The sequence below is a fragment of the Peromyscus californicus genome, unplaced genomic scaffold (assembly GCF_007827085.1).
Source record: "Peromyscus californicus insignis strain IS unplaced genomic scaffold, ASM782708v3 Scaffold_9__1_contigs__length_137607984, whole genome shotgun sequence".
Classification (NCBI taxonomy): Eukaryota; Metazoa; Chordata; class Mammalia; order Rodentia; family Cricetidae; genus Peromyscus; species Peromyscus californicus.
The window spans coordinates 20759405-20779056 of NW_026294617.1; positions in this window are offsets into that span (position 1 = coordinate 20759405).

A 19652-nucleotide genomic window follows, 5' to 3' on the forward strand; every position below is an offset into this window, starting at 1 on the left:
TAAATTTGTAGATTATTTTCCAATGTCTAAAAATATTTTGAGTGAGAAATAGCTATGACAACATCCCCTGTGAGATATGCTACCAGGAAAACAATGAACAGATGGCTTGGTGGAGCTAAGCAAAGCTCAGCCTAAATTAAATTCTGCATGGGTGAACTTTTAGGTAATGACTAGAAAAACCATGAGAAATTCATATTGGAGAAAAGCCCAGAGGTGCTTCTAAGTCAGGAATATCAAGCCTGAGGATGTATGGGTTAAAGGGAGCCAGGTCTTTCCCCTCTTTCCAAGTAAAAGATGGCACATGTAGAGCTGAGGGCTGCATATGATGGTGAATATCTCAGTATGCACTTACAGTTGTAGAAGTGTACACTTATTGTACAAAGATTTCATTGTTAAAGGTTTTTAGCCATGCATCTTTATAAGGAAGGTGAATTAATGCTACTGTGGGAAATTTAGCTTTGTAATCTCAAGTCTATTTAACCTCTCAGTTTTGATGCATTAGGACTATATCAGAATGGGCACAAATCATAGAGAAGTGTGATCTGCTCAACTGATTTTAGAATATTTTAGAATGTAGCATTTGACCTTCTCTTAAAAAGTTTTGCAAGGGAAGAGACCAGGAAAGCATGAAAAGTGAGAATCAACAAAAATGCTGATCAGCAGTAGACCTCTTTTATTAGAGCAATAGATAAGGATGTGGAAAGGAAAATGCCCCATGTTGACAGAAGGTAGAGAAGGCCAGACGTGATAATGATTCTTATGTGAAACATGTATAAGAACCTCAAATCCCAGGGATAATATCCAAATGACCCAGCTTGATAATGAACAGCTGAAGGTATGATATACATAACTTTGTATCATGAACTTTCAGGGACAAATCAGAACCACTTATGGAGATAATGTATATGGCCATCAAGATGGTGGCCAGAGCAAGCAATAATGCCCATGGTTGCTACATATGCAAACTTTCCCAATTCACTTAACTCACCTCATGACAGACTTGGTTTGACTTAACAGGGACACAGCAGAGAGTCTTTCTCATGTGCTCAAATTCTGCTGACTTGTTTAGTTGAGGGACAGTGGTAAGGAGATGGTTGCTAGGGTTTTCTTGTATTTTTGAGAAAGCTCATACAGTCCTGTTCAGAGACTGTGGATCTAAAGAGAAACAACTTTTTTAGCAACGGAGCCTCATAAGCCTTTACCTTCATGCTAATCAGGGCTTGGAAATGGTGTTAGAACAGATGTCCATGAGGATGATGCAATGGGGCTCTTGGCTCTCACTTGGCCAGCTTCGATTCCTGTTAGATGATCCTTTCTCTTTCCAGAACTGAATGTTCAAGAAAAACATGGAATGTTGTGTCTTTCCTAATTATAATTCAAATGAGGGGAGAAAATTGTATCAATGTATCAAATCTGGGAATGTAAGGGTGTGACCATCAGTAGCCAATGGTCTTGGTGTGAGAAGAAAGTATTCTTTTAAAAAATATTAATTCTTAAACTTATTTGTGATCATACTTTTTACAATTTTTCTTTTCCTTCCTCCTACTCCCCAAATTTATGGGCATTTTTGTTGAAATGTTAGTATAAAATTTAAACAAGTGGTGCATGTGTTTATGAGTAGGTGATACCTATTTATGTGAAATCTTTTTGTGTATACATGTGATCTCTGTGTGTTTGTGTGTATATGGTGTATATATGCCTGTGTGTCTGGTTTATCTATGTTGTGTGTGTTAACATGTAGTATAGTCTATGCCATGTATGTTTGTATGTATATGGTGTGTCTATGTCATGTGTGTTTATGTGTCTAGTACATATACAGTGTATTTACAGTAGTATAGTCTATGCCATGTGTTCTTGTGTCTATGTCATATGTGTTTGTGTGCATATGGTGTGTCTATGCCATATATGTTTGTGTATATGGCATGTCTATGTCATGTGTACTTGTATAACTGGTATGCCCATGTCATGTGTGTCTGTGTGCATATGGTATGTCTATTTCATTTGTGTTTGTGTGTATATGCTTATGTCCTGTGTGTTTGTTTGTATGTGTTGTGTTTATATCATGTATTTTTGTGTATATATGCTGTGTCTATGTCATGTGTATTTGTGTATATATGGGTGTTTATACCATACCTATGTGTGTGTATGTTATGTCATGTGTGTTTGTATGGTATGTATTCAAATTGATGAAATGGATTTTCAATGATGACAAATTTTTACAAAACCTTCAACGAATTTTAGCATCTACTCCTTTCATTGACTTGCTGTCCCAGGCCAGGGTAAACATATCTGCATGTACATCTTCACTCTCTGTGTCTCTGTTTTCCTTATTCATTTCTGTTTGTGTGCCAGTCATTACTAATATCATTTGTCACACCACAGGAGTGGTTTGTTTGGAATTTGTTATAGTTGTTTATATACATGTATTTTCTTACTATGTATAAATATTGAGAACAATGAGAGTGATTGTTCCCTATTTTTAAAGCTATCCCGATAATTGTGTGATATTTAATTAGTGTTGGCTGGTTTCAGCAGAGCAGAAGGCAAAGAGTGGCATAAATGAATGCTTGTGATGAACATCACTGTAGCAGAGACCAGGCTGAGCATCTGCGGAGAGGAATGAGTTATGGGAAATCAGGACGCTGCCATTTATGAAAGGAGAGAAGGCACTAAAATGCAGAGGTAGAAACCTCCAGACTGATTTCCAAAGTGGAATGGCTGCCCTGGTTTACACTCACTTCCACCAACGGCGCCCTTCCCCCACATCCACATCAGCTTTCATCACCATTGATATTCCTGATTAGGGGGACTCTGACTGAAGTGGGGTGGACTCCCCAAGTGGCTTTAATCTGCATTCCATGATGATTAAAGGTATCAAACACTTCCTAAAGTGTTTACCTCCCATTTGTATTTCTCCTGTTGAGAACTGCTTAGTTCTACAGCTCATTTTTAATTGAGTTGTTTCCTTACTATTTAGTAATCTGAGTTCTCCTGTGCTGTAGACATTAGTCCTTGGCCGGAGGTGTAGCGGGCAAAGATTTCCCCATTCTGTGGTCATCTCTGCACTAGATTGACAGGTGCCTTTGCCGAACAGCAGCGTTTTCATTTTGTGATGTGATGGAGGTTGGTGAAACATTCTTAAGATGAAGGTAGAGACAGTCAGTGCTGGTGATAGAAAGTGTAGATGGGGAGGGCTGAGGAGATGAGGGGTCAGAGAAATGGGTAGCCAAAATGAAGGTTGTAAGAAAAGGTCTCTTGCAAACCTAGTTTAGTGTCTTGTAGCCCAATTAAAACTGAACAATAACAATATCAATAACATGCTAACTAGGAGGGGAAATAATCTCACCTGTTCTACCCTAAACAAAGAACTAGAGAGAACAGATGATTGCTGAGAGACGGGAATTTGGTCTCTCCCAGGTATGAGACCCGCTAATTCCTTACACAATAAAAAGTGCTCAACCTTAGCACTGTACCCACAAGAACAAAACAAACAAACAAACAAACAGATGCAGAGGGTGTGAGGGGTGTGTGTGTGTGTGTGTGTGTGTGTGTGTGTGTGTGTGTGTGTGTGTTTGTGTGTGTGTGTGTGTGTGTTTGTGTGTGTGTGTGTGTGTGCGTGTGGGTGTGTGTGTGTGTGTGTGTGTGTGTGTGTGTGTGCGTGCAATAACCAAAGGAAAAGCCGCCATTGCTTGGAGGGATGATGAGGATTGGGAGTGATAGGAGGAAGGAAAGGGAAGAGATGAGGAGTTACATTTTAATTTTAACACACAGAAGGCCCTGCTTAAACTCGGTGGGTCACAAAACAAATAGACATGAATGTGAGAAGGAGGCTTGTGGGGAAGAGAAGCTGCAGAGTGGGTGAGGGGTAAAATCGGTCATTAGAAGGCATTCTCTTCCTCTGTGAAGTTGGCCAAGAACAAACAATTAACAAGGAACAGGAGAAAGACACAGTATCCACTGTCTAGTTCTGTTCAGACAGGAAGCAGACGACAGTCCTCATGATGCGCCAATACACCCTGGTTTCTGGATGACTTTGGAGAAGGACAACAGTCTGTGTTTCTTCACGTATTCTTACTGATATTTAACCTTCAGGAAGTATTTACAGGATGCTGATGATGAAAATGACAGTTTTTAAAATAAACCATTGGTTTTTCATCACTAGGATAGATTTGATCATAAAACTCAACATCTATTTATTCTATTTGGATAAAGTAGATGTTAAAATCCCTTTAAAGTTTATAAAAATTTGCCGACATTTAAAATCCATTGTCATTCACTGAAATGCATACCATTCTCACAAACAAATATCACATAGCCACACTGTGAACACACAAACAATTCTCTCACATACACAAACATACACATCATCAAATATATACACACATTACATAAATACACCATACACATACAAACACACAGCTCACTTACATACCCAAACACATATCACATAAACAAGTCATCTCCACACAAATACATAGAGATCACCAACATACACAACACACACATCACACAAAAACCACATACGTCACACACAAATGTGTTGTCTCCAGAGATATCACTATATAAATTTGAACTCTAAAAAATACTCAGATGTTCAGCTTTTCTCAAAGCATATCAAGCTGATATGGGCATATGGGCATATGATCTCTGAGAGCAGGTCATTTTAAACAGAACTTCTGTTTCCACATTGTTCAATTATTATCCAAGAATTATAGAATAAAGTAATAATAAGCAAATGACGAAGATCTAGCAGACCCCTGAAAACTGGAGATCTCAGTGACAGATTGTCTGCATTATTCTAATATGTAGGAATCCTAATGCAGTGGCTGACCACAACATTGGCACATTCAAAGTTTCAGCTTAGATTTAAGCATCCTTAGAGTGACAAATGTCACACTTGTTTCTCTTATGAATGATTGAAAACACATGAACACCATAATCTAGTCAATAAGATATTTCTCAGGGCTGTAAGTATTCGTAATTCTAACACTGATACTCAAGCATGTAACTGAATAACTAGCTAATTAAATGGGTGGTAGAAGTCAGTTTCTCAATGTTGGGACTTCCCATTGGGACAGTAAGAGGCTAATGACTCCTGTAGTGATAGATTAGCAATGGATATTTAGGTCAATATAGAAACAGAAAATATATGTAAAATATTAACATATATATTTCTTTGTTCTGTCAACTCAGAAGGCCTAAAATAAATGATATCTAAATAGTAATGAGTACATGTTGCATTCAGAACCAGAATCTCAATTTGAATATTGAATATTTCATTAACTGAAATTTCTTTGTTTTTATTATTTACATACCATATAGTTTGATCATGTTTTCCTCTCTCCAGATTCTTTCCAGAACCTTCTTGCCTCCCTACCCACCCAAATTTATTTTTTTCTCTCTAAAAAAATAACAAACAAAAAACAAGAAATGCAAACAAACAAATAAACAATAGCCAAAAAATCCCCAAGAAATAAAAATGAAAATCAAAACAGAAATCCAGTAAGACAAAAGAATACTAAAACAAAACAAAACAAAACAGAAAGTCCTCAAAAATGCTACAGAGTTCCTCACCACTGCTGCTGAGAAGGGGGCCTGCCCTGGAGAACCGTTGACACACTCAGGGACACCCCATTGGAGAGAACCGAGTCTCTCTTGTTAGTGGGTATCAGTTGCAGATAGCTCCTTGGTTAGAGCTGGAGCCCCATGTCCATTTCCCCCTCAGCGCTGGGACCCTCTGTCTGAACCTGTGCAGGTCATGTACTGCCAAGTCTCTGTGAGTTTGTATGTGCATTAGTCCTGCTTTGTCTGGAAGACAGTTTGCTTGGTGCTGTCCACCCACTACCTCTGGCTTTTAAGATCTTTCTGCCTCCAGCAGTGGAGGAGAGTTCCCCTAGCTCCACATCAAGCTTGTACAACCACTTTGGAAATCAATATGGCGCTTTCTTAGAAAATTGGGAATCAATCTCCCCCAAGATCCAGCTATACCACTCTTGGGCATATACCCAAGGAATGTTCAATCATACCACAAGAGCACTTGCTCAGCTATGTTCATATCAGCATTATTTGTAATAGCCAGAACATAGAAACAACCTAGATGCCCTTCAACTGAAGAATGAATAAATAAAATGTGGTACATATACACAATGGAATACTACTCAGCAGAGAAAAATAATGACATCATGAGGTTTATAGGCAAATGGATGGATCTAGAAAAAAATCATCCTGAGTGAGGTAACCCAGACTCAGAAAGACAAACATGGTATGTACTCACTCATAGAAGGATACTAGATGTGGAACAAGGATGACTGGACTGCTACTCACATCACCAGGGAGGCTACCTGGAAAACAGGACCCCAAGAAAGACATGGGGATTGCCCAATGACGGAGAAATGGATGAGATCTACATGAACAGCCTGGACATGAGTGAGGGTAATGAAAGGCGAGGGTCGAGGGAAAGAGAGCTTGGGGGAGCGGGAGATCCCAGCGGGATCAAGAACAGAGAGGGAGAACAAGGAATAGGAGACCATGGTAAATGAAGACCACATGAGAATAGGAAGAAGCAAAGTGCTAGAGAGGCCCACAGAAATCCACAAAGATACCCCCACAATAGACCGCTGGCAATGGTTGAGAGACAGCCCGAACTGACCTACTCTGGTGATGGGATGGCCAAACACCCTAACTGTCGTGCTAGAAACCCCATCCAACAAATAAGGGATCTGGATGCAGAGATCCACGGCTAGGCCCTGGGTGGATCTCTGGGAGTCTAATTAGTGAGAAAGAGGAGGGTTTATATAAGCAAGAATTGTTGAAACCAAGGTTGGATAAAGTACAGGGACAAATAGCCAAACGAATGGAAACACATGAACTATGAACAAATGGCTGAGGGGTCCCCAACTGGATCAGGCCCTCTGAAAAGGTGAGACAGTCGATTGGCTTGATCTGTTTGGGAGGCATCCAGGCAGTGGGACTGGGTCCTGTGCTCATTGCATGAGTTGGCTGTTTGAAACCTGGGGTTTATGTAGGGTTGCTTGGCTCGGCCTGGGAGGAGGGGACTGGACCTGCCTGGACTGAGTCTACCAGATTGATCTCAGTCCTCGGGGGGAGGCTTTGCCCTGGAGGAGGTGGGAATGGGGGGTTTGCTTGGGGGAAGGGGAGAGGGGCGGGAGGGGAGAAAACAAGGGAATCCGTGGCTGATATGTAGAACCGAATTGTATTGTAAAATAAAAAAAAGAAAAAAAAAAGATCTTTCTGCCTCCACTTCTGCATAGCTTCCTGTGACATGATGAACAGGGTTTCATGAAGACTTCTCATTTAGGACCTGCCGCTCCAAAGTCTCTCTTCCCTCTCCACACTTTTTCCAGTTACAGGGTCTCCAGATAAGTAATAAGGATGTGGATTTCCTAGAAACAAGACAGAACATGTGTTAAGAGCAACGTAAGGATCTAGAATGCACCTTCTGTAAGTAAATTGTGGGAACTTGGCTGTGTCGACACTCTGCAAATGTTCTGGATTTTCTCAAAGGGACCACAGCAAAAGCTTCCATGCTGTGGACACAATGAGACCATTGTAGGGACTTTTATTTGTTGTTGTTACTGAGGTACAAATTGACAACTGTTTTACTTGAGAATATACCTAGGAGGATCCTTCTTAACGGTCTTCAGATGTGAGCGAACATCTGTGCCTCAGAAAAGGGGAAACTTTAGAAGTATAAATGGGCAGTTTCTCTGGTAGACCTTGCAAGGCAATAAGAGATAGATCATGCTGACTGTAACTCTCTGCAATCATCTTAAACTCTCGTCCGTCCTTCCAATCTAATCTACAAACCACCCTGTGGAATGTTGACTATGACCTCACTCTGCAGTTATGTTTCATGCCTTGATTCATTAAAAGAGCGAGTCAGGCTGACCCTTGATTTATTGGGAAAGTGTCCTGGAGCTTGTAGACCCTGCTCTGATATCTGTCAAAGTCCAGGAACAATCCTGTTTCCCAGAGTTCTCACCCATGTAACTGTCACTGCCGTAAGTCCCTTGCTGTTGCTGTTAGTTCTAACGTCTGTTGTTTCACCTGCCATGTGCTGCACTGGCTACCAAAGCACGTTTTCCTTCCACTATGACTGTTTTCTAGGCATCAGCACATGGTTTGCTTGGTACCCACAGGCTGACTGAGCACCCCGTGGTAACTGATATGTTACCTCCTGGGTTCCAGAGGAAGAAGTAAACTCCAGTATTTGGACTGTAAGGAAATGGGGCCAAGAATCCCTGGTGCTTTATGTTCCTCTGGATAGGACAGTCTATAGGCATGGCTCAGATTGTGGTTTTGAGAAACTATCTAAATAAAAGCATTAGTAGATATAAATTCTGCTTTTGAGTCACCACCATAAATGTATATTGCCTTACAATAAAAGTGGCCATGACCGTAACAAAGCCTAGACGAACTGAAAGTAAATTGCAGTACAAATCAAAGCTGTAAGGAAATTGACTAGTAACTGAGACCATAGGGAAACTGACATCACCCTCATCTCTCCATCCTCCTGCTGGCGCCATCACAGCTCTTTCTCAAATGTAATCTAGATTGCAAGAAGTCCTCAGTGGCAGGTGTCTGAAAAGTGGGCTGTATGGTGGAGCTTCAATTTAGTTCATGTGTCCTTCACGAGCCACATGAGTGTACTGATGGTCCAGAGTGAGGTTAAGCAGGGGCTGTATCACAAAGCGAGAAGAGTATAGAACCTTGAGAAAATGCTATAAAGGAAGCCTGGGAATGAAAAGAAATATATCACCTGGGGATGAGGCACAGCATCTCAAGCCATCCACTTTAGAGAATGCAGACAGGAGAAGCAGCCCTGGAAGGTTTCCCACACACTCACCCTTAAAGCTACTGCTGGAATGGAGAGCTGATGAGAATGAGCTCTGAGACAGGTTGACTTGACAAGGAAAAAATGTCACGACGGGGAGAAACTAGAGCGAGCAATGTTTTAGATTGTGTGACACAATGCAGGCGTAGTCCAAGACAATTAGCTATGTGCTACACGACAAATAGATGTCTGCCTGCCTCATCAGCAGAGTCCCTAGCTTGACACTCAACAACCATCTTGTAAAATGCTGTAGTTAGTGTGTCCTCAGGTAAGCGACCCAATGCATAGAGCAGCCCACGACTGTTCTCAAGCCACCACACAAATGATCTCCTGTGAAATCACTCACTCTTATTGCTTTCTTGATAATAATATTAACATATGGCCATGATACAAATTTGAAAGTCAAATACAAAATAATGAAATCACAAAGATAAAAATCTACTTTAAAATGTTTCCCTAGGTTCACTTCACCTTTTCAGCTCTTAACCCCTGAGCCATCTCTCCAGCCCCTAAATTATTAATTTTTTTAAAAATTAAAAAAAGAATTTGGCACGGCAATGCATTATTATGAAAATAACTCTTACATTCAAAGAGACTGGAATTTTCTGGACTCCCAACGAACTTAATAATACACCTTGAGGTCAATTAAGACTTAAGAATGTTCTCCTACTGTGTACTCAGGCTGCTTGTTTACCCTGCCTTTAAGAGAACAATGCAGCAGTCAGCCAACTTTACTTGCCTTGGACTTCTCATGTAATCAACTTTTACAACCTAAGCTAATGCATAGCTGTAATCTTCAGTTATTTACTTTCCATGCCCCTGACCCAAAAGTGATGCATATGTTTATGTATGCATGATGCAGTGCTCATTTGTTTACAGCAACGGATTGTTTGAAATGCAGCCTTATAAAAATAATACCCACCGTAAATGTTGGGAGCCACATGGATAAGGGTTGATAAATATGTTTGCAGTACTTTTTGTTACCTGGGTCAATTTGGGGTCAGTTGGAGAAAGTAAGTTTCAATCCCCCGTAAAACTCTGTTAAATATTTCTGTAAAGTATCTCATTCTTTCCCTTGTGCTGTTCAAAAAATACAGAGCAAAGCTATTTGTTAGGGACACACACAGTAACAGATTCACAAGACAGCATTCAAGCAGCCACGGATTCAGATTCATACAACAGACAGAAGAAGGAGATGACGGAAGACACAGGGAGAGAGAGAGAGACAAAGAATTCAAATCTGGGCTCGCTCTTGGTAAAATTACTCCAAGGTAAAGTATTTTGATTTCTTTTCCTTAATGTGACACTGGTGCGTTGTGGATGCTCTGAGGTCATTACTAATGCATTTTAGCTGACACAGTTGCAGAGTTAGCACACTTGTGTTGAGGGGTAAAAGTGGGGAGGTTCATTAGCCAGCCAGCCCACAAGCTGAAACGGTGAGAGACCCTGTCTCAAAAACCAAGGTGGACAGCTTGCGAGGAATGATACCTGAGGTTGTCCTGTAGCCTTCCTCTGCATGAATGCATGCACATGCACACCCAGACCCCACGTACACCCCCACAAGCATGAACACTTATGCATATACATATACATGAACATTAGAAGAAAACAAGTATTATTCATTCCGATCCTCCTCTCTCTTTTTACAGAGTTAGAGGCAGAGGTATGAATGAGAGAAGGTGATTGACAGTTTCCAACTTGAGTTTCAGGATCTTCCCATAACTCTACTCACAACCTGCACAGGATAGCTGCTAGGACAGACCATCTCTCTCTGTGTAAGCAGGACGGATATTCTCCCCACCTCTTCCAAGTTAACTATGTGGCTGATGTCATTCTTCTGGCCTGGTTGTGTGAAGCTGATCTAATCAGATCCAAATAATCATTCGAAGGAAATGTCATGTTTAGCTTTAATGACAGTATAAAAATGGTGTCTGTATTATGAAATTCCCAGTGAAAAATGTTCATGTAAGCTGTCTTTGCTTAGGGCAAATATCTCAACAGGGTTTCCTGGATAACACAAATGAGAGGGAAAAAAATCAACACTTAGGATAAAGAATTTTGAATATATGCAAATATCCTTGTACATGAAGCTTGCTGTGGTTGTTTTCATTTTGGAGAAGTGAGAAAGCCAGAAATAAAGGGAGTTGGTTTTTCTTGCAACTATGAATTTCAACACTAAGCTGCTCTCTTCTTAGTCGTAAATTCCCTCATGATAAATAATCTATCAGGTGTCTACAACAATGGTGCTCATTTATGGGAGAATGAGCATTTGGCTTAGTAAGAAAATTATCCATGAAGTACAGCGTCAACATGACCAAGCATTGCATGGGAAGCACAGGGTTGCCCTTCTGCATCCTTCAGTCAGAACCCTGATCAAAGCAAGAAGAAGGATGAAGCAAACACAACTGATGGGGATTTCAATTCTGCTAAATAAAACATATATAATGCACTATTCAAAAACAAAAAAAAACCCTTAAAATTGGAAATTCCAAGTCATGGCTGGAAGTGACTCTGTCAATTAATGTAAAGTTAATTTAAATTTAGGTAATCGTACCCTAGATGGTCGATCATACACAAAACACAGTCATAATTTGAATTATGAAACTAAAGACCAGAGTGAAGCATACAGAGAAAGGTGAGTTAAGTGTGAGACCTTCTGCTGTGTGGGGGTATGGAGACTTCATGTCCCTTATACTGATGTCTCTGTTGCACTGGTTGAGGAGTTGGGGTGTTCCAATAGTTACAGGGGAAACAGATGACCCTTATGTCAGTTTTCAGTCACTATGACCAATATCTGAGATCACCAACTCCCAAAGTAAAAGAGTTTATTCGGGCTTACAATTGTAAAGATTGTAGTCCGGGAATAAGTAGACCTTCCGGCTTCAGTAGGGGTGGTGGATGGCAATGTGAGACGGAACAGCAACCGTGCTGCTGGTGATCAGAGAGAAAGAGAGAAAGAAGAGACTGGGGTGGTACTGCCCCCTTAATGTCACACCCCCAATAGTCAGTGAACCTCCTACTAAGCACCACCTCTTAAAGGCTCTACCACTTACGAACTGTGCCAATCTAGACACCAAGCCTTTCACATATAAGAATCTGAAAGACATTCCAGACCAAGCTACAGCCTAAGGCCATCTGCTACATCATCTAATTCTTCATGACCTAGTCATATGATCAAGCTGGTAGGATCAACTGGGTCTGTATTTCACTGAACTGGGGATCACAGTCCTGCCTTTTTGCTAGCTTGCTTCAAAGAGAAGCACCAATTTGCTATGAAAATAAGCCTGTGATGAAAGGCTCAGGGAGCCTCACATGCTTTGGGAGTGTGTGTGTGTGTGTGTGTGTGTGTGTGTACATTTTATATATATATATTTCATTTTGGCATAAAGAAGTGACTGGAAACACATTATCAAACTCCAGACCCAAAGATGTTGCCATTGTCTTCCAAATGGTATTCTCATGATTATAAAGATGTTTTCAATTGTTTCTCTTATTTTTGTTTTTGTTTTTGTTTTTGGAGACAGAGTTTCTCTGTGTAGTTTTGATGCCTGCCCTGGATCTCTCTCTGTAGACCAGGCTGGCCTCAAACTCACAGAGATCCACCCGACTCTGTCTCTGGAGTGAGTGCTGGGATTAAAGACTTGGGCCACCGCTGCCTGGCTTATTTCTTTTATTTTTTAAGATAATATAATTATATCATTTTTCCCTTCCCTTTCCTCCCTCAAAATCCTCCCATATACCCCTCTCACTCCTTCTCAAATCCTCAAATCTGTGGCCTATTTTTCATTAATTGCTGTTACATACATAACATATATATTCCTAAATACATAAATATAGCTTGTTTAGTCAGTATAATGTCACTTGTATGTTTTTTTTATGGGATGGCCCTTTGTTATTGGATAATGAATCGGTGTACTATTCTCAGGGGAAGACTATTGCTCATGTGTCCCTTAGTTGTCTGTGGTTCTTTGCATAGGGTTGAGGTCCCATGATCTTCCTCCAGTCCACTTTAGTCTAATGTTATTGCCCTTGTCCAGCTCACATTTGGGCAGTCATGTTGGTAAGACTTTAGGAGTGTAGCTTCTGACATTCCTAGGAGACACAGTCTCACAGAAAACTCCCTGTTCCTCTGGTTCTTATATCCTTTCTGCCCCCTCTTCCAAAACAATTTCTAAGCCTTAAGTGTGGGAGATGTTTTCCTAGATGTATCCATTGGGGCTAGGTGCTACAAAGAATATCATAGCAAAAAGAACACTTCAAAGTACCCTAGAGTGTTCTATAAAATGTGTTACTTATGCTTCCTTGAGAATCTTTGCTACATGGCATATGTTTATGCATGTATATGTAGAAGAGTGTGTGTAGGGGTGTGTGTGTGTAAAATACGCCTGCAAACAAAATCAAAAGTTGAAGAGGCTTTTGCTTATACTTACATAGAATTTAACTTTAAATAGTGATACACACCAAGTACATTTTTCTCTGGAGGTCAGGAAATGTATAAGATAGAAACAAAACAGAAAACAAGAAGCATAACAAAACAAAAAAAAAGTGTTGCTGACTTACAGTGTTTATCCTTACATAATGCAAATTATCACAGCATAAGAAATAAGCCACTTTGAACATAGATAACATTACATTCCAACAGCAAAATCATTTTAACCTTTACTAAAATTATTTTAAATTACAAGTGATTAAACTCAATTTGATTGACTCACATTTTTGATCTAACCTAGTTTCTTAGAATAATTTTGAGATCATCATTATAAAGTGAATTTATTGTTTCTAAATTAGCCAGTCAAAAATACTGTGTGCTATCCAAATTGCTTCTTCTCTTATTGCTTCCTAATATGAAAGAGTGCTTCAAGTAACTGCATAACAACCAGTAACAGGATGCCATGTTTAAAATGACAGAGTAGCGTATCGGACAATGTAGGGTGTAGGACTCAGGTTCATGGCAGCTAAAAGGAATGCCTGTTTCTCCTGCTCAGGAGCACAAAAGCTCTCCAAGACTCTCTGTCTTGAAAACTATTATAAGGAGACACAGAAAAACACTTCAGAGAAATGGTGAATGTTCTATAAAAGCATCGTATGGGGGAATCTTCTCTGGCAATTTAAGAGCATCATGGTATTTGGTGAAGATCTAAACAGTTTGGTGAGCAGACAGGGTTCAGGAGGGCTACTAGAAACCATCCACAGATCTGTACTAAAACAGAAAATCTGTCAACATAGAGAGTGTGGCATGTGGCAGTTCGGTGGTTTGAATAAAAATGTTCTATGTAGGCTCAGGTGTCTGAATACTTGGTCCCCAGGTGGTGGTGTTGTGTGGGGAGCATTAGGAGGTTTGGTTTTGGTGGAGACTGTGTGTCAATAAGGGCAGGCTTTGAGATTTCAGAAGACTCATGCCATTCCCAGTGCTCTCTCTGCATCCTGCTGTAGTTCAAGGTTTGAACCTCAGCTTCTGTTCTACTCACCATGCCTGCTAACATGATTTCCTACCACAACAGACTCTTATTCCTCTGGAAATGTAAGACAAATAAATGCTTCCTTCTGTAAGTTGCTTTGGTCATGGTGTTCTTTCACAGCAACAAAAAAGTAACTAATACAGATGGGAACTGTTAAACATGAAGAATATCGAGTGCAGAGGTGTCTGTCAGGCTTGGAAAAGGTGAGGTATGGTGGCCTCCATCAGGCTTGGAGAAGGTGAGGTGTGGTGGCCTCTATCAGGCTTGGAGAAGGTGAGGTGTGGTGGTTTCCATCAGGCTTGGAGAAGGTGAGATGAGGTGGCCTCCATCAGGCTTGGAGAAGGTAAGGTGTGGTGGCATCCATCAAGCATGGGGAGGTAGACTGGTGGCCTCCATCAAGCATAGGGAGGTAGACTGGTGGCATTTACCTACCACAGCTGCAATCTGCAATCCCTAATTCACAGCACAGACTGGAAAGTGCTGTTGAAGGCACAGAGAACTGACATCACCCTCAACTCTCCAAATGTGGCCTGCACTGGGAAAAGAGAATCCTTGCAAATTACTTCATGCAGTTTTGCCTGACGTTGGAAGAATTATTTCATGCAATGTGTTTTCTTGGTATGGAGAGAAATATAATGTGGAAGAAATTTACTAAATATTTAAGAAATGTGTACATATTTCTATTTTTGGTTTGATGTTTTTAATACTCTTCCAAAGCAAAACTTATTTGTACTGGAATTAAATGTACTTACTTAATGTACATTTCAAGCCATAAATAATTGAGACCCACTAGTTTTATATTGCAATTATGAGAATAAAACTACATTGATTAAATGTTTAACTGAGTTTGGACCAAATTTGATGAAAACTTTCCCAACATTTGTGAAAAGCTTTACAGTCTTCCTCATATGTGAGATTGGTAATTGATTTCAAAACTAATAAGAGCTGCCACAGTTCCATTTGAATCATTAACTGTATGTGGTCCCTTCCCATTTTCACTCTGGGAAAGAGCCTGTGGTTACCCCATCTTGTAGTTACCAATCACCTTCTACTACTGAACGCATTTCCGCCCAAAATATCTGTCTGCTGTGATAAAGCACTGCAGGCCCTCCTGAAAAGTGATTTTAAAGTCCTGCTTTCCTTCCTTCCATTTCTGTTCTCTTCCTGCCCACCCCTGCCTCCACCTGGCCCACCCCTCTCTCTTTCCATCCTGATTGTTTTCTTGCTTGATCTTGATCGTCTACTTTTTGCTCAAATACTTTTTCCCAAAAACACCAGAACAACAAGAATACTGAGTGCAGAAAAGGAACCCAAGAAGACTGACCCTAGATAGTTTCTTGTTTTGGAGAGAGTTGATTAAAAGTCAAGTGCTTTCAATACAATGTTTTGTAAACAGAAAGAAACTGACTGGAAGTCAAGGACAGTAAATACATTCCACTCGGAGGCACAACTTCAACACAGCAGTAAATGTAGATCTGGACCCTGGAACAGAGTCCCAAGTGCTCAGAGCCATGGGCCCTGCAGGGAGGGCTCACCATACTTACAGCTCTGTTTCCCCTCAGTTTAAAGTCATCCTCTCTGTCCAGGATAATGCATTAGGTTGTTTTTTATCCTAACCACCTGTGATTTGCTTGATCCTCTCTTGGAAATAAATCTATTCTTATTTTCACAGCTGGTGAAGTTACCATCAGAGTAAATTGTGAAAGTTATAAAAGCACTCTTCATGTTCCTTAAATGGGTTTTTAGCAATGATGTTTATATTCAAACAGAGGAGTGCACAGGTTATAAAAAAAATAATAACAGAGGAATAAAAGGCTTTGCCAAGCCATGTGTTCAGGTATAGCTTCCAATTTCCATAATAAAAAGTCAATTTCTTCCACACAACAGTTTAAACATGCTCTTGCTAACTAAAACTTCTCTCAGTTGCTAGAGAAGGTAGCTTTGCATTAGAAAGTAAAGTCAGGTAAAGTTGCTCAGAATGGGTTATCATGGAAATAAAACCATATGTTTTATACTGTAATCTCAAGTTGCTAGTTTGCAGACATTTCTTAAGAGGGAAACATCTGTGTAGCTCTTGATAATATAGACTCTCAGACCCTATGTAAGAAAGCATTGAAACAAGAGTAAAGGTTACTCTATGGAAACAAATTAGCCTTAGGAACAACACCAACAGCCATTCACACCAAGGTCAATATTTCCTTTTTACTTTGTGCTGCTGTGATAGGGGTGTGTAAGTCTGGATTCATACTAGCTCAGTTCATACCTGGCTTCACAAAAGCCTAGCAATTCATTATTATAACAGGAGTTAAATAGGAAGTAATTTATTTCATCAGCAACTTTCCTGATAGGTGAGTCCATGATTCTAAAACAGGCATCTGTGGTTACCCATTGTGTTACATGCTTACAGTCCCAGCACTGAGGCTGGAGGATTGTGACTTTGAACACAATCTGTACTGAATAAAGAATTCAAGGCTAGCTTGGACAATAAAGAAAGACCCTGTCTCATGGCAAAGAAGGGCTGGGAATGGAACCAGGTATAGAATGCTTGCAGCTCAAAGCTTATGTAGTGCTGGAGAAAGGATGCTCATAACTCTAGCAGCTTCAGGATTGAATAGCATTTCCCAATTGCTTCTCATAGCACATCTTAGAGAGAAGCATGGTAAAACTAAATGCTCAGGGAGAGCCAGAGACAGCAGGCTCACAGCCTGGAGCAGCCACCCATCAGTGCTGTCCCCAGTGGGAAGTGGACTGAGTTCTCAAACTTTTGACCTCTTTCATGTTCTCAGAAATGACAACAAAACCCTCTCACTGTGCTGCAGGGTACAGTTGTCTTGAAAAACACCTTTGGGTGGGTGTTTGCTGTAGAGACATAGTGGGATGTGTAGGCTGACTGTAGACATGCACACACCCACAGGCAGGCACATGTCCAGGTCTCATTAAGGCATATTTGTCAAATGTGAATGGCAATTACTGAGGTGAAGAATATGGGGTTTCAACCTTGTAGCTTAAATAGCACAGACTGGAGGTAATTAAGCAGCTTTCTGTATAGAAAGTCTTGCTGTCTTAGCTGTAGCCTATGATATGAGGCAACCTCAACAAGTGTTTGCTTTGCCAATACTGCATCACTTATACAAAGCAGAAATACCCACGGCATTTTCCAGAGTGACGTACACCCTTACAGGCTTCGCTAATGTACATGTCTTCACAGTGTGGACCCAGAATGTGGTGTGATTCACTTAGTCATTATGCGTGGCTGTGTCTTTTTGAAACAAAATTAAGCTATAAAAGTTATATAGTAAGCATTGGGGACAGATGGTTTTTGTTAACTACTAATTGGACTGAAAAAAAATCAGTTTTCTTTTCAGTTCATAATCACTTGTGACATGTCACTCACAGGCACTGTGCTATTTTACCATATTGAGTGACCCAAAACTAACCTTTCCCAAAGAAATTTAGAAAACTATTTTTCTCACTTCTTGCTAATCTGGAAGTCAGCTGAAAGAACGTTTGTGTAGAAAAGAGTTAACCTTGACTGGCTAAGTCCCCAGAGTGATGACATTACTCAAATAAAAGGAAGCTTGGGAACACAGAGAACTATGCAGAAATCATCCACTGAGCAAGAACTCCATGAGCACAAGCCATGCTCGAATTACCCGTCGGTCACCATACCTTGCTGTAGTTTGGACCTGCCCATCCTGACAGAGGACTTGAGAGGCATCCAGAGTGCATATAGACTCCCAAAGAACTAACTGGGGTACAATGAGGATCCCTATGCCAACCTCTAAAATGAGGACTTCCCTCTAGCAGGGCTGTGGATTCCCGATTGACCCAGTAGAAGTCCAACCATAGAAACTGTAGCTCCTGCAGGCTTAAGTGCTTCTTTTCGACAGTGGGTGTGTGTTTTACAGTTGAGGAGTCACACTATTTCAGGAACATACTCATAAAACACAGCCTTCTGCTCCGACATTTGATCCTCAGAGTCCTCACATGACAACCACTGTCCCTCTCTCTCTCATTAATGTAAACAGCAAGTACTTCCATGTGAATGTGTTTGGGTTCCAGAAGCACCAGGGGGCTCCTCGTCCATGCATTTATCAGGAAGCTCAAAGCCATGGAGAGCCTGTCACAAAGTTCTTCAAGGACATGCAACTTCATTTATTTCTAAGGTACTATCCACCCTAGGGACTGTTACTTTCAGAACCAGTTTGCAGGTTCAGCAAATGTTAGTACTCACATGCAGTATGTTCATGCACCTCAGTTTTGATTTGTTTAACACAGAATTATAAGACACTATCATAAGTTCTTCAGAGAAAATTATGTTACCTTTAACAAGTTATTTGTCCTCTAATTCATCCATTCCTGTGCTAAGGCAAATACATTCTTTAAGATGCATTTATAAAATTTCAGTGTTGGCAAATCATTCAAAACTTTTGTAACTGTAGCAAGGGGGATGACGCAGATGGCAAGAGCACTGACTGGTGCTCCAGAGGACCGAGGTTTGTAGCATGAATCTTAAAAATTCTTATTAATAAAATCAAACCTGAGCCAGGTATTGGGGTGAACGCTGGAAGATCAGAGAGACAGAACAGGCCACAGCCACCTCACCTCGCCAGTTCCTCAGCTGATCCTGTTTCCTCAGACTGGAAGCCTCTGAGTCCTCATCCAGAATGAATCTCAGCTGAATTGCTGCTCCAAAGCCTGAAACTTTAACCAGCTAAAAGTTTCTAGTTTCTGGTCTTCACGCCTTATATACCTTTCTGCTCTCTACCATCACTCTCTGGGATTAAAGGCTCACTTCTTGGGATTAAAGGCGTGAGTCACCATGCCTGGCTGTTTCCAATGTGGCCTTGAACTCACAGAGATCCAGAGGGATTTCTGCCTCTGGAATGCTAGGATTAAAGGCTTGTGCTACCACTACCTTTCCTCTATGTTTAATATTGTGGCTGTTCTCTTCTCTGACCCCAGATAAGTTTATTAGAGTGCGCAATATTTTGGGGAACACAATACCACCACAGAGGTTCAGTATCCAGCACCCACATGACAGCTCACAAGTGTCTGTAATTCTAGTTCCAGGGGATCAAATACCCTCTTTGAGTCTCCCTGGGCAACAAGCACACATATGGTACACAGAAACACATGCAGGTAAAACATCAATGCTCATAAAATAATAATAATAATAATATAATAATAAATTTTAAGGAAAACATCTTTGTAACCCTAGAAAGTTGTATATAGGGATGGCAAGGTAATAATCTCGTGTGTTCTGTTAACACACACACACACACATATAAACACAGAGACAAACAAGAGCAAAGCAGCTGTCCATCACTAATTTCAGT